Here is a 360-nt window from a genome sequence, read left to right as displayed (position 1 = left end):
TGCGCCAACACTGCCATCCGACACTGAGGTTAAAGACTCATTCTATCAGTCACTGGATGAGGCTCTCCACCGGATCCCCAAGACCGACAAGATCCTCCTCCTTGGGGACTTGGAATGCTTGTGTGGGGCAGAGTGACAGGATATGGAAAGGAGTGCTTGGCAGGCATGGTATTGGTCAGGCCAACTCAAATGGCATGAGATTACTTACTCTCTGCTCTGAGCACAACCTGACCATAACCAACACCATCTTCCAGCAAAAGACCAAATAAAAAAACATCATGGATGCACCCACGCTCTAAACATTGGCACCTGATTGACTATGTCATCGTGAGACGTTGTGACATCAAAGACGTTCTCATG

Source organism: Clupea harengus, chromosome 8 (genome assembly GCF_900700415.2).
Source record: "Clupea harengus chromosome 8, Ch_v2.0.2, whole genome shotgun sequence".
Taxonomy (NCBI): domain Eukaryota; kingdom Metazoa; phylum Chordata; class Actinopteri; order Clupeiformes; family Clupeidae; genus Clupea; species Clupea harengus.
Note: the sequence above shows the minus strand (reverse complement) of the source record.